Genomic DNA, 14,788 nt, shown 5'->3' on the forward strand with positions numbered 1-14,788 from the left:
CTCTGGCCTCCATTTTAACCCGTATCTCACTTTAGGATCCAGAGATGAACTCTGTTTTTTTCTCCCTCTTCCCAATGTGACCACACTGAATAAATCTTTTTCTGCTTTTTGCTATATAATTTAGCTGTTTTAATTGGTATATGGAGGACAAATGACCAAACCTAACTGGTTTATTGGGGCACAGACTGTCACCCTAGGGTCAGTGACAGAGCAACGTGCCACCTTTCATTAAGCTTCAGAGTTATCTGGAACTTGAGGACTAAGATTTAGGCAAAGCCAATGACCTGTTTCTGTATCTTAAGGGTGTAGGGAGAGAACTCAACTTCAAGGTGTTTTTGAAAGGTCTGGGGCTCCTCAGCTGTTGCCCTGATGTGGTGGTGACTTGAGACAGGATCCTGCTGTGCAGTGCAGACTGAACTTGCTTGTGGTCCAGAGCCTCCTGCCTCAGCCTCCTGAGTGGTAGGATAGCAGGCATGTGCCACCACAGTTGTCAATGTTGGTTCTACTGACACGGGGCATTTGCCCCAACTGTTTGGCAAGGTCCTCTGGAGAAATGTGTCCCAGGAGAACTATTGCTCTGGTCACCAACTGTGTTTTCCCTCTGGCAGACAGTCATCTGGAGTTTGAATGTAGTTCTAAGCAGTCTGCTCTGAGATGGCCACCTCCTTGCAAGATTGCTGATAGGAACTGTGTTCACCAGGGGACTGGATGTCCTTGTCACTCAGACCAATCAGGAGACTCTGCTCTGCTCTGACACACCCCCTTCTCTCTCCCACTCCCATTCATGCCTGCAAGATCTAGATTGCACAACACAAAAGCAATAGTAGAGTGTGGAACAGCCCAAGGAGCTTGGCTAGGTCAGAGGGGCCCCACCCTGAGCACAGGAGAGGGTCATTCACTGTGTAGATTGTTTGAAATGGCTGCTTCTTCACACTCTGGAGGTATGGAAGTGCATGCACTGTTCAGTCACCAGACTCGGACAAAGGCCAAGAATCAGCTCTCTTCCAGGTGAAGATTACAAACTTAAATAGGGCTGGTCAAACAGCTCCATGAATAAAGGGATAAAGGTGCTTGCCACCAAGCCTGGTGACCCGAGTTCAATCCTCAGAACCCACAGATGGAAAGAAAGAATTGACTCCAGTTGTCTTCTGACCTCCACACGCATGCTGTGGCAAGTGCACTCACAAACATACATATACACAATAAATAAATGTTTGCAATAAAAAAAAGTGTGTATAACTCTCTCTTGGTTCCCAATGAGGCGACGTTTTCTATGATGCATTTGTAAAAACGTTTTAGTTATTCCCACTGTGGAATAAAACATAGGTATTATTTTAATTTTAATTTTTGAGAATTATCCCTAGCTCCTGATCCTCCTGCTTCTACCCATTAGGTACAGTTATGTGCCACAAAGCCCTAGTTATACAGTGATGGGGGATCAACCCCTGGTCTTCCTGCTTACTCAGTGAGCATTCTATGTTCTCAGACCCCTAAACTTTTATTTTTCTAACAAACACACATGAACTAGACTCCAAGTATTTTCCATTCATTATTTCATCTGTCCCCAAAGCAAAGCTATGAAATACTGCCACTGCCTGTCACTGTTAATTGGTAAGGAAACAGGGACGGAAAATTGGAGTTTACCAGGGTTCAAACCCAGACCCAATTGCTAGCTCTAAAATAAAGAAGAGATAACAGAGGAGGAAGAGATAGTAGAAGAGGAAGATGATGAGGAGGAGGAGGAGGAAGACAAGGAGGATGAGGAGGAAGGAGGAGGAGGGGAAGGGAGGGAGGAGGGGGAGGGGTGGAGGAAGAAGGAGTAGGAGACAGAGGGGGACCAAGAGGAAAAGAAGCACAGGAAGGAAGAAAGGAAGTAGAGGAGGGAGGGAGAGGAGGGAGGGACGGAGTGGGAGAAGGGGAGGGTGGGGAGAAGGCCTCATTTCATAAACTTGTTGCAAAGACTCCAAAGCTCTGTCACTTTGCCAGCCCTCTCAGCTCCCACACCATTCTCTTCTCTCCCACTCCGCCTCAACATCCCCACACCTCCTTCAGCACCAGGCTGCCTTCAGGGCTAATAGTCACCGAGTCCTTAGAAAATTACTGTGTAGCCTATTAATAAACATGTCTCTATTTTTAGATTGAGTTATTACTCACAGGGCTTAGAACAAACAGACCTGTTTGATCTTCGGCAAATAGTATCTTTCCGAAGCTGCGGAAGCCACAAGATCAGAAGGGATGTATGAACACAGTTTGGAGCAGGGCAGGCCGTAATGAATTATGCAACAGAAGATGGGCTTTGTCAATTCCAGGGCCTTACCCTGCATTCAGAACAAATTCGAAGTGTTCCTGTCAGGGAAACAGTCGTTGCCAGAAGACCCTGGCTTCCATTCTGAGCAGAGGGCTCCCTCTTCCAGAAGTTCTTCCTGCTACGTTCTGCTTTCTTCCTCAGGATCATCATCATCCAAGGGAAAGCTATGATCCTTCTCTTTATGTCAGTATTCTAGCATGGTTCAGAAGCCTCCACTGCTGGCTCTGAAACTCTAGCAGTCAGTGGCTGCTGGGGGCGAGACGTTCAATTTTCTTCAGGAGTGGAACTACTGATAGGTGGCTCGTGGTACAGTATAGTCTTTCACCCTTGTGTATGCAGGCAACGCCAATTAGATTTAGATAGATGGATGGGTGGATAGGTAGGTAGGTAGGTAGGTAGATAGATAGATAGATAGACAGACAGATATAGATAGATGATAGATGATTAGATAGATAGATAGATAGATAGATAGATAGATAGATAGATAGATAGATAGATAGATGGATAGATAGATAGATAGACAGACAGATAGACAGATATAGATAGATGATTAGATAGATGGATAGATAGATGATTAGATAGATGGATAGATAGATGATTAGATAGATGGATAGATAGACAGATAGAAGATAGATAGATGATTAGATGGTTAGATAGTTAGATAGACAGATAGATATAGATAGATAGAAGATAGATAGACAGAAGATAGATAGATACATAGAAAATAGACAGACAGACAGATAGATGGTGGATGGTTAGGTGGGTGGATGGTTGGATAGATAGATAGGACATTGGGAAGGGATTTAAGAGGAGGGGCCTGGGAAGAATTGGAGAGAGGGATGAGGAAAGTACATTTGTGTAGAACCTGAAGAGGTGGCTCAGCAGTTAAGAGCACCACTCACTGCTCTTGCAGAGGACCTAAGTTTGATTCCCAGAGGCGTGGGGAGCGAGGCCCACAACTGTCTGTAACTCCAGTTCCATGGAACACAACTTCTGGCTTCCACAGACACCTGCATTCATGTGCACCTGCCCCCACACAGACACACAAACATACCCATAATTTAAAATTTAAATTAAAATAAAAATTAAATGATTTCATGTAAGAAAAGAGAAGAGAGACAGAGAGGGCAAGACGGAGAAGGTAAATAAAACTGGCTCTCAATCTACAGTTACCCCCAGATCCTACCCCATTCTCTTCTCGTCTTTATTCTCCAATTTTTCAATCCTTTCTTTCCTCACCCCACAGTGTCTGCTCTACTCACACTATCAGGCTTTCATCCACACTCCGTCACCAAAACAAGTCTTAAAATTCTGATCTAAAGAAACAGAAGGCAGCGTGTCTACATTTGCCCGCTACCATTTTGGCTTCCAGTCTGTGGATCCATTAATTATAATGCCGTTCATCTTTTACCACCACTTTGCCAAACTAAGTAGTCCATGCTAGCTCCGAGCTCATGTGACTCCTTCCAGAATGTGAGCCAGTTCCTCACCTGCCCCTCTTTGCCCTTCCTCACTTGGCATCACAGGACCAACTCTGCATCTGCTGCCACATAGCAAAAGATGTGGTTGCTATGGTGATGATCCGATTAAAACCTGGAGAAGATTGATGGCATGCTGTGTTGGGATGCTCGGGGGTTTGTGTGTGTGTGTGTGTGTGTGTGTGTCTGTGTGTGTGTGTGTGTGTGTCTGTGTGTGTGTGTGTGTGTGTGTGTGTGTGGTGTACACGCATGCATGCGCTTATGAAAGACATCAAGCAGGGTTCTTGGCTAGACACAAAGGAAGTAGATGTTGGCATTTTAAAAAGCAAAATTGATAATTCTTGAAGAGCTTATAGAGCTACTGAGAGTTCAGAGGCCTTGGGGAAACTGGGGAAAAATAAGGAGGTTCTGGACAGTTCAATGTGATTAAGAGAATAAAAGATAGACAGCAAATGTGAGCTATTAGTCTAAGTTTGAACAAAAGGAGAATGTGAGACTAGTAGCCATGACAGTAGAGGAAAAGTTAGGTGCTCTGTGAGGAATGGATATGACTTGAAACAAAATAACAAGAAAGGACTTCTCTGAATAAAACGAAGTTGAATAGAAATTAATTAACAAATGAATGAAATTGGAAAACTTATGTGGAAAGCGTGGAGTATTTATATAAAGCAAGATGCATTTAGTTAACTGTGGATCAAAAGGGAAGTGACAAGGGATATCGGTCAGTATTTTTCATGAGTAAATATAAACGCATATCAAAAATTCTGAGGTGTAGCTAAAGACATGCTTAGAGGAAAAGTAGTAGCTTCACCACGCATGTGTTAGGAAAGAAGGAAGGTCTCAAGTCACTAATATGAGTTTCCTTTTGAAAAATATGTGAAATTAGAAAAAGATGAATAAATTAATCCTAAAGCAGGAAGAAAATGATGATGATGGTTAGTGGTGATGATGATGATGGTGGTGGTGGTGATGGTGTTGGTGATGATGGTGATGATAATTTGAAGACACAAACTACCAAGGAGAACCAATACAACTAAATCACTCTTTACAAGAGACAGTAAAGAACAGACATATTGAATGTATGCAGTAGGGTTATGGGTAGAACCTGTGACTAACTGATAGAAGCTGTATTTGTTGTGTGATAAGATACCCCAACAAAAGCAGATTTGGGGGAAGAAAGGGTTAATTTTGGCTCACAGTTACAGGGTATGGGTCATGGTGGTGGGGGAAGTCATGGCAGCAAGAGTTGGAAGCAGCTGGTGGCATTGTATCCAAAGTCAGGAAGCAGAGGGATGAATGCTGGCACTCAGCTCACTTTTTCCTTTCATACAGTCCAGGATCGAGCCTAGGGAATGGTGCCACTCACAGTGGGTGGGTATTCTTACCTCAATTAACCTAATCAACATAATCCCCCACAGGTGTGCCCAGCATCTCCCAAATGATTCTAGGTCTCATCAGGTTGACAGTTGAGCTTAACCATCATAGAAAATGAGGTCAGTAATTTTTGGTTTGCTTGCTTGTTATTGCGACCCAGTGGCTCACTGAGGGCCTACACTGTCTGGGTGTGAAGATTAATGAAGACCCAAGACAACAGATGAACTTGGTAGAAGACAATGCCCAGCAGAGAGGGATGCATGCTCAAAGGAAGACTGGAACCAGCCTTCCTGTCTCCTTTGCAGAGCCTCCTGCTCCTAAACCTCCTGCTTATTCAAATGTTATCTGAAGGCAAGATGACACACAAAAGCCACAGTCCTTGTTGGGGCAGCCCTGAAGGTGCTTGGCTCTGGAGGATCCTCCATTCCCAGCAAGGTGAGAATTGGAGCAGCCTCTGCTCTCTTCTCAGCTAACCCCAGGTGGACCGGATTCCCCCAGAAGCTCCAGTCTACTCCAGCAGTCTCTGTCATTCCAGTGTCTTGCCTTTGATCCCAGGGCTGTCTGGGGACTGGTTTATTTGCCCTGATTTCCAGAAATCTCAGTTCACAGCTGTCAGAAAGGATCAGTATCTTGATGGCAGGCAGTCTCAGAGCGTAGACTGTTGACTTGGTTTGACAACCTGGATTTTCAGGCCCGGCTACACAGGTAGTAATCATTCAGTCAGATCAGGAGCTACACAAGGCTGCAAAGGCTTTCTGGATCAAGGCAACCTTCTGACATGGAATCTAAAATTTCTCTCTCTTCTTCACTTACTTCCTGGGTCCCCTGGGTCTTTTAAGCTCAAGATCATATCCTTCTATGGGGGGAAGGGTTGTCTCCTGCAAGTATCCCTTTATTTGCCTTTATTTGCAGTGTAATATAAAAATGCTAAAGCTAGCACTGTCCATCTCCCAGGGCATCTGGTGCCGTCCAGGTCCCTGAACTAATTAGGCTTCATGCCATGCAGTATGCATGGTTATACTGCAGGAATATCGCAGATGTGAAGCGGATCACAGAGTCAGTTGCTCTTGGGTACCCTCAACAACTCTGATCCTACCCCTGCACCGAAGGTTACAGAGAGCAGCACCTACAACCGAAGGCCCCTTAGACGTGCTAACGTTGCATGGCATGCTATTTCTGCTTGCTTGTGTGAGAATTGGCCGTCTTCAGTGGCACATTAGCTCTGTGATGCTGGTTCGGCTCCTGAAGGTGCAGGCTCAGCCTTTATCATTTCTAACAGTCTGTGCTGGACTTTTTACCATGACAAGTCTTGGTGACCTATAAACAACTCTGTGATTATTTTGACCCAGAGGGGGAACACTTCCCTTGGATACTTGGGATTATTAGGACAAACACAAACCCTCATTTTCACGAAAGGCTTTTTGTTATTGATCCAAACACAGACCCTCATTGGTAGGAGGGATATGTTGTAATTGGCCTCCACACTTCTTCTCTGGCTACATAGGCATGCTTGTTTGACGCCTTTGGTCAGCTGCAACAATTTTCTATGCTGCCTCTTCTTGTGCTGTAGCATTAGGATCCTAAAGTGCTTCTCTTAAGTGGTCTTTTCTGGCCTAGTTTTAGTACAGTTGGCCACACTGGCAACTTGAAGAAGGAAAGAGCAGAACCATTAGAGCAGTCATTGTGACAGAGGCAGAGGAGTGTACTCAGAAGCTACAGAAGAGCAGCCTGCATGCCAAGTGACCAAAGCAGCAGAAGAGTCCAGCTGTAAAACCAACAAGGCCACCAGCGGCATTAATAGCTGCAAGGGAGGCAGGAAGACAGGATGGATGCCCAACTATCACAGAGGCAGCAGCAGCAGCACTACTGCTGATCTACTTGAAGGGGCTGCCAGGACAGGAACAGGACAGATGGGCAGAGGTACAGAGAAGGTGAGAGAAGGAAGCCTGAGGCTGGAGAAGGACAGGGAGGCTATAAAGCACCAGAAAAGTGAAACTGGAGGCTCTGGTCCCAGGAAGAGTTCCAAACAGTCATCAAGTCTTTAGGGCCAAAGAGCTCAGATACTCTAGACCTGGAGCTGTAATACTGCCTAGTATCAAGGCCTAGGTCCACTCAAAAGCTATAACACCAATGGCTAATGGCTCCAGGACTCCGTGCCAACACAAATGCTGTTATCTCTGTAGGGCTGAGGAGTCCCGCTAACCCTGCTACTCCAGAACTGTGAGTAGACTGTGACACCACTTAGTCTGTCTGCTGATGCTGCTCACTGCTGCCAATCAGCGAGAGCTATAGCAGCTGATAAAGAATAGCCCTTAGAGAGTTTCTCCTCTGCCTGCAAATTCTACCCAGGTAGGAGACAAGGACCCCAAGCAGCGGCTGGGAAGCAGGACGGCCCTCTGTCCTCCAGGGTTGGATTCATTGGGAAGACTGAAGCTCGGGGATCTTCCCAAGCCTCTTTGATGTCCAAGTGAGGGCTGCGTCTGTCCTTGACGTTGGCTTTGGAAAGATGTGCAAAGGAAAGATTGCCATCCCCTGGCCTAAAGAGAAGCCCTTGAATTGCATCCGCTTCTGGCACTGTTAGGCGTGGCGCCCCTCTGTTTTGGCTAACAGCCTGTTGCTCATTTCAGTCTTTGAGACTGCACGCTTCCACACCATGCTTTCATGTGTCTCCATTGGCCCATGACAGGATGGAATGAGCAGAACAGGGTTGAAGAAGGGGGAGATAATCCACACGGGTATTTTCCTGACAAGAAGTAATGGACATTCTGTGAGGGGAGGATTGCAGACACAATTTTGCAACCAACAGCCACACTGAAGCAGTCTGCAGGAGGATTTCCCAGTGACCAGCATAGAAAGCAGAGACCCTGCAGCGCAGTTCCTAAGGGGAAAAAATAATGACTCAGATGCTGACTACATCCCTCCTGCCCCCCTCCATACTCGGCTTGTGTCTTGTGGAAACGTCGGCCCTTAAATATGCAACAGTGGAGTCCTAAGGTATAGAACATGACAAATGACGTCCCCTGGCTCCAGCTGAGTGTCGTCCACAGAGATACGGTGCGAGCCCCGGACTGTGACAATCTGCAAGCCCGGCAGATGTCTGGAGCTTTGAAAGGAAAATGATTACCTCCATCAATTTTCCTCTTAAGGAGCCTTTCAAAAATGCTTTTCTCAAAAAGTGCATTAGGGCTTTTCAATACTAATTTTAAAGGAAAATGCTTCCTTGCAGTTCTCAGAGCAGATGGGGTAGAGAGGCGGAGCCTTGGGGATGTCCAGCTTTCTCAGGCGGTGGAGACAATGACACTGTGTCCCAGTCTCAACTGAGGACTGGCCCCAGAGTAGGTCCCTTTTTAGGGAGTGTCTCACTTAACCTCTTTCTGCCAGTGTTTCTGCCTTAAATGAGAGTGATTGTGTCTTTCTGTAAGCTCAAATGGAATGTCTCTGAAAAGCATTAAGAGCCATGGGGCTGGGAAGATGGGTCAGTGGCTAAGTACATTTGCAGCTCTTGTAAAGGGCCTGAGCTTGGTTTGGTTTCCAATACTCACCTTGGGCAGATCACAACTATTATCCCAGCTTCAGGGGATCCAGTAATCACTTCTGGCCTCAAATGACTTTCGGCTCACATGCACAAACTATGCACTCATACACATACTCGCATATTTAAAAGTAAAATTAAAATTTAAAAAATGTTAATAATCATGCAGTATCAAAGTTTGGGAAGATGGCTCGGTGAGATAGTGGTTTCTGGGAAGGCATGAGGATCTGAATTTAGATCCCAGCACTGATGTAAAAACTCAGTCATGGCCTCCAACATTAAGGTGAGGGAGTGCAGGGCGGAGACAGGAGAAATACCAGGACTAACTGGCCAATAGTCTAGCTCAAGATCCAGTGACAGACCCTGCCTGTCTCAACAGAATAAAGCAAAGAGTGACGAAGCAGGACAGGGGACGTTCTCCTCTGACCTCTGGATGCACACACATGCTAAGTGCAGACACCAGAACATGCACAGTACATACAAGTTGGGGGAAGGGAGGGAGGGAGGGGAGGCAGGAAAGAGCGAGGTCTAGAGAAACACTATAGTAGTTTTCATGTTCTGTTGTGCTAATGATGGCTGTAACCTAAGCTGGAATCATAGTGAATGGAAAACCAGCATTTTCTGGATAACTTCCCTCTGGAGAGACAGTGATTCCTATGCACTCAGCTTGGGCTTCTACTGACTGCCCCTCACTCTGGTGTGTGCACGCGGTCATCTTCCTCTCCTCTCAGACCCTTTGCTGGATCAGGTGAGCTTCACGCACTGCCCATATTTCACTTGCTTCTTAATAGTGTAGTTGTGCTCGCTGGATTCATTGCTTTGCTCAGCAAAGCCTGACTGAGCGCACACCACCTGACAGGCCACCTGCAGACTCAGCTCTTTCCTAAAGTGGCTCAGAGGCTCAGGGGGGAAACCGGCCATGCAAACACCAGACAGTGGGATTGCCACGTTTCCAGCGTGTTCTCAAATTCAGTCGAGTTGCTGACTCAAACATTGAAGGTATTTGGGGATGGGCCTCTGGGGAAACACAAGGTTAGACAAGGTCACTATGGAGGGTTCCCACATAATAGGACTGTGGTTTTAAAAGAAAAGGCGAGATGGGAGATTGTAGGTGTGCCCTCTTGCAGGTGGTGCCTCTGCTTGTCACAAAGCTCTTGCCAGATGCTGGCTCCATGATCTTGAGTTCCCAGACTCCAGGTCTGAAGAAGATAAACTTGTTTATAAAGTATAGTGTGTGATATTCAATTAAATGATGAAAAGGGAACCTGTGATAACCATGAAGTAACTCCTGAGACAGTAGAACAGATCTCACAGCTGCCATGACATCGGTCTCAACTGTCAGCTTGACTGAATTTGGAATCACCTAGGAGACACACCTCAGGGGCTGAACTGAGGAGTGAAGACTCTTCCTGAATGTGGGTGGTTTGATCCACAGGCTGAGAACAGTAAGGGGGGGGGGGAGGAGAGGGAGGAAGGAAGCCAGCTTAAGGCTGGGGAGATGACTTAGTAAAGTGCCTTCTGTGCAATCACATGGACCTTCGTTCAGATCCCCTTTTCATTTTTTAAAACAAAAGCAAAAGCGCACAGGGTGTGGTCATGCACACCTGCAACTCTAGGTGAAGCACAAAAGCAAGCAGGTCTTCAGAGCTCACTGGCCAGCCAATCAGAGTGCTGAGTCCTGCAAGAGACCCTGCCTCACTCAAAAGATAAGGTAGAGGGTAAGAGATAAAGACTTAGCATCTCCCTCTCCCCCTCCCCCTCCCCTTCTCTCTCCCTCCTTCCCATTTCCTTCCTCTCCCCTTCCCTCCTCCCATCCCCTCCCTCTCCCCCTCCCTTCCTCCCATCCTCTCCCTCTCCCACTCCTGCCCCTTCCCCTCCCCCTCCTTCACTGGCCCCTCTCTTTTGCATGCACAAACGCACACACCGACACAGCTTGCAGCTCGATGAACACTAGCATTCAAATATCCATCTCTTTCCACTTCCTGGTTGCAGACACCGTGTGACAATCTCTCACACTTCTGTCTCTCTACCTTTCCAATCACGACAGACTGTACCCTCAAACCTCAGGCCCAAACACAAGCACCCTTCCTTCCTTCCTTCCTTCCTTCCTTCCTTCCTTCCTTCCCTCCCTCCTTCCTTCCTTCCTTCCTTCCTTCCTTAGTGTATTCTTTAGGCATTTGTCACCGCCAACAAGAAAAGTAACTAACGCAACTAGAATTCACTGTTTTCTTGCCTGTCACCAAGACAGCAAGGCCTTGCTACACCCATTAAAAAATGATTCTGAAAATCATCATTCAAAACAAATAGGTCATCTATGGGAAAACATTCTAACCCTACTGTAAGAATAAATGTAAGAAGTTGGTGATTCAAGGGTCCCTAGCCCTCCCTCAAGGGGACAAGGCACAATTGAAAATGGAAACAAAGACAAAAATTATAGTTTAACTAGACTTTGAAAGGTGGTCGGCAAATGACAGTTTTGTTTTAATTTGTGCATGGATGTTTTAATTTTGTAAGGCCGACACTGTCATGTTACACTGCTTGGCGGGCAGTGGGTTTGATGCAAAATTCCTTAATCAATATGGTCTTTAGGACCATAAGTCCTCATCTGAAGCAGGGTGTTCTGGATAGCCTCAGCTTCTGACTTGACACAGCAAATGTCACCTGAAAAGGGAGTCTCGGATGAAAGATTGCCCAGATCGTGTTGGCCTGTGTCCCCATCTGTGAAGGGTGGCCTTGACTGATGGCTGAAGAGGGATAGCCCAGGCCCCTGGCCCTGGCCTGTATAAGAAAGCTAGCCTAGCACTGGCCAAAGAGTGAGCCACTAAGTAGAATTTCTCAACAGTTTCTTTCAGGTTCTTGCTTGAGTTACTGTCCAGACTTCCCTTGGTGACTCACTGTGACCTGCAACCCTAGAAAAAACCTTCCTTTGAGAGTTACTTTGATCATGACAGTTTGCTTTTTTGGGGGGAGAGGGGTGCAGCAAACTTTATTGATGGCATTCAAGAGAGTAGGGAGGGCTCCCTAGACCCCTCCTGTTTATAGGGGTCTGGGATGGAAATTGTAAGGGAGAAGCTCAGTGTTGGGGGCTGAGTTGGGACAGGGACTTTCTCTTGCTCTCAGTGTCCTTGCTAGGGTGGGTGGTCCCGGGTTTCTTACTCCTTGGAGGTCATGTAGGCCATGAGGTCCACCACCCTCTTGCTATAGCTGTATTCATTGTCATACCAGGAAATGAGCTTTACAAAGTTGTCACTGAGAGCAATGCCAGCCCCAGTATCAGAGTGGGAGTTGTTTTTGAAGTCACAGGAGACAACCTGGTCCTCAGTGTAGCCCAGGATGCCCTTTAGTAGGCCCTCAGATGCCTGCTTCACCACCTTCTTGATGTTGTCATACTTAGCAGGTTTCCCCAGGCAGCATGTCAGATCCACAACGGATACATTAGGGCTAGAAACACGGAAGGCCATGCCAGTGAGCTTCCTGTTCAGCTCTGGGATGACCTTGCCCACAGCTTTGGCAGCAGCAATGAATGCAGGGACGATGTTCTGGGCTACCCCACGGCCATCACATCACAGCTTTCCAGAGGGTCCATCCACAGTCTTCTGAGTGGCAGTGATGGCATGGACTGTGGTCATGAGCCCTTCCAAGTTGCCAAAGTTGTCATGGATGACCTTGGCCAGGTGGGCTGAGCAGTTGGTGGTGCAGGATGCATTGTTGACAATCTTAAATGAGTTGCCATGTTTCTTGTGGTTCACGCCCATCACAAATATGAGGGCATCAGCCAAAGGGGTAGAGATGATGACCCTTTTGGCCACATTCAAATGAGCCCCAGCCTTCTCCGTGGTGGTCAAGACATCAGTAGACTCCATGACATACTCAGCACCAGCATCGCCCCATTTGATGTTAGCGGGATCTCGCTCCTGGAAGATGGTGACAGGCTTCCCGTTGATGACAAGCTTTCCATTCTCAGTCTTGACGTGCCATTGAACTTGCCATGGGTAGAGTCATACAGGAACATGTAGACCATGTAGTAGAGGTCAGTGAAGGGGTCATTGATGGCAACAATCCCCACTTTGCCAGAGGCAGAGAAGGTAGCCCCGGTAACCAGGTTCCTAATCTGTTCACCATCTTCACAGACCTTCACCATCTTCTCTACGAGACAAGGTTGGCACTGCATGAGAAGATGCAGCTGTCTCTGGAACAGGGAGGAGCTGATCATGGCGTTTTATCACAGCAACAGAAGCACACTAGTACATAATGAGACTGGACCATCAAAAGTCACCTCATTGGATAGTTTGAAAAACAACACAATCCTAAAAACCCAAGTCATCAGTTCTTTATAAGAAAAGGAAAGAAAGAAAGAAAAAAAACTACAGCACATGTGTTACTCAGATTTCTGTTGCTATGACAACAAAATACTTAAGGAAATCAGCTTACGTCAAAGGATTTTCTTTTGGCTCTTAGGCCTGAGTTCAGATCAGTCTTCAGTTTTTGCTCCCTTGTTCCAGCATTTTCAGTCTTGTACTGAGGAAGAGAATCATGGCAGAAGTGGAAGTGTGGTAACAAGCTTCTCACTTCACAACAGCCAGGAAGCAGAAAGAGATAGCTAGGCAGGAGATCAGGGTTAAAGTTGGTTCTTCAAAGACACAACCCAGAACCTGTTCCTTCAATAGATCCCATCCTCTGAAGTTCCTCCATATCTCAGTAGGCCCACAAGCTAGGAACCCATCAGTAGTAAGTCCATTGATGAAGTCTTGGCCTTCATGAGCAAGCCAACTCCCACAGCTCTCTTCACTGTTGTACTGGGGTGTCAGAAAGACATTTAGTATCCAACTCGTAACAATACATTATTATCTGGGCAACATATTAAAAAAGGAACAGAGAAAGACATAAGGAGGCTGTACTGGATAGATGTTTCTTTCCTGATTTGCTCACCTTAGGAACTTGAGCCCGAATCTACGTGTCAGGTAGAGCCCTCACCTTGTCCTATTATCTGGGTTCAAACACTGCCTCTTGCTGCCTAGCACTGTGAGTCAAGCATATGACTCCCCTGAGCCTTCATCCTCCCAAGTAAACTAGAAATAATGCTGTCTAGTTTCTGAGCTGCTGAGGGAATTCATTGTGACGGTGTGTGCTTAGCCCAATGGTGCTTGCTAAGTGCTCGATAAAAAGTAGACAGTATTATTGATTAACGCTCCCGGAAGGAGTCCTTTAGACACAAACCTTTACCAAGATCAAAAAAGAAAAAAAAGTGTATAACTAGAGGGTACACATTTAAACATCTCACCTAAACATGATCTTGTCTGTGACAAACGATAAATTCTTAACTGAAGAAAATCTCCTGTTAATAATACAAACTACAAAATATTCTCTCTCTCTCTCTCTCTCTCTCTCTCTCTCTCTCTCTCTGTGTGTGTGTGTGTGTGTGTGTGTGTGTATGTGTGTGTGTGTGTGTGTGTGTTACTTGATATTCACAATCAAGCACAGTGTTTCTTCACATATATTCTTACATATATGGAAACCTAAGAAAACTCAACAGCCAGCAGGACTGCCTAGCAGAAGGCGAGCAGTCACATCTTTGAGCCTCAGAAGGATCTTCTACTCTCTTCCCAATCACTGGTGTGTGTGTGTGTGTGTGTGTGTGTGTGTGTGTGTGTGTGTGTGTGTGTGTTTTCTGTGATGCTAGGAAGAGCATACAGAGTCTCTCACATACAAGAGCGCTACCATTTATCTCTACTCTATCCCCTTAGTGTGTGTGTTATAAAACAGAATTCCCCAATGAGGTATTGAGGCCATTAGTGCACAGGGTTCCTATTTAAACCTCTGTGCCCCTCTTTATTAAAGACTTCTTTCTTATGGTGGAAGAAGCGAAAATTAACACTTATTTAAAAATTATGCAGCTGACAAAAAAAGGAAGACAGATACAAGATAGATAGATAGATAGATAGATAGATAGATAGATAGATAGATAGATAATAGACAAATGATGATCTATTGAACAGAGAAGAAAGAGAGAGACAGAGATACATTAACTTGGAATCCACTCATGGTGCCTGTGCCCTGGTATTCTCATCCATGCCTTAAAGGGTCCATTCTAAGACA

General features: G+C 46.0%; 1 pseudogene; it reads right to left on the reverse strand.

Annotated features, from left to right (window-relative positions):
* Positions 1-11,309: 11,309 nt before the first annotated feature.
* Gapdh-ps25 (Glyceraldehyde-3-phosphate dehydrogenase, pseudogene 25) lies at positions 11,310-12,870 on the reverse strand (annotated as a pseudogene).
* Positions 12,871-14,788: the final 1,918 nt, after the last annotated feature.

Source organism: Rattus norvegicus, chromosome 9 (genome assembly GCF_036323735.1).
Source record: "Rattus norvegicus strain BN/NHsdMcwi chromosome 9, GRCr8, whole genome shotgun sequence".
Lineage (NCBI taxonomy): Eukaryota > Metazoa > Chordata > Mammalia > Rodentia > Muridae > Rattus > Rattus norvegicus.